General features: G+C 32.7%; 1 non-coding gene across 1 annotated transcript; it reads left to right on the top strand.

The window, feature by feature from the left end:
- The first annotated feature begins 370 nt into the window (after positions 1-370).
- On the top strand, positions 371-477 carry LOC138989424 (U6 spliceosomal RNA). Its single transcript, XR_011465728.1, has one exon. It is a non-coding gene; the product is annotated as a U6 spliceosomal RNA (small nuclear RNA).
- The last annotated feature ends 276 nt before the right edge of the window (positions 478-753 follow it).

Here is a 753-nt window from a genome sequence, read left to right as displayed (position 1 = left end):
TATTCTAACTATCTGTAATGCCTATTTTATTGGTGAATATTAAAGGGGTGATGCAAAAAATGATTCATGAATTTTCCCACAGTGAACAACAAATTTGGTAGGTGTCTTCCTGGGTACCAGGTAGGAATAAAAATAACAAATCAGAAAATATTTCACGGAGGAGGTGGGAGTTAGTGGATTAGAAGACTTTCCTCTGTTAAAATCATGGTTTTCTATTGTTTGAACTTTCTAAAATATGTTTTTGGAGTTTTTTAAAAAGAGAAAACAAAATTTTAGAAAAGAATATAATGTAAATTATTTACGTAATTGACACAAGTTCATATGTTTTTAAATTAAGTAATGTTACAAACATCTAAAAATAGTAAGTGCCACGCTCACTTCAGTAGCACATGCACTGAGACTGGAACCATACAGAGAAGACTGGCATGGCTCCTGCACAAGGACGGCTCATAAACTTGTGAAGCGTTCCATATTTTTTGGTGTTGGGAAAGTTGGCCGCATGTAAATCAATGTAGTTAGAGCACGCCCTCACACCATGCACAAAAATAAACTCAGAAATGGCTTAAAGAGTTAAATATAAGATATTACACCACAAAACTTTTAGAAGAGAACATAGGCAAAACATTTTTGGACATAAATCATACCAATGTTTTCTTAGGTCTCCCAAGGTATCAGAAATAAAAGCAAAATAAGAAAATTGGACCTAATTAAACTTATAACCTTTTACACAGCAAAGAAAACCATAAATAAAAT

The sequence above is a fragment of the Bos mutus genome, chromosome 1, assembly GCF_027580195.1.
Source record: "Bos mutus isolate GX-2022 chromosome 1, NWIPB_WYAK_1.1, whole genome shotgun sequence".
Lineage (NCBI taxonomy): Eukaryota > Metazoa > Chordata > Mammalia > Artiodactyla > Bovidae > Bos > Bos mutus.
The sequence above is the reverse complement of the archived record's forward strand: the minus strand, read 5'-3'. Positions and strand labels throughout refer to the sequence as shown.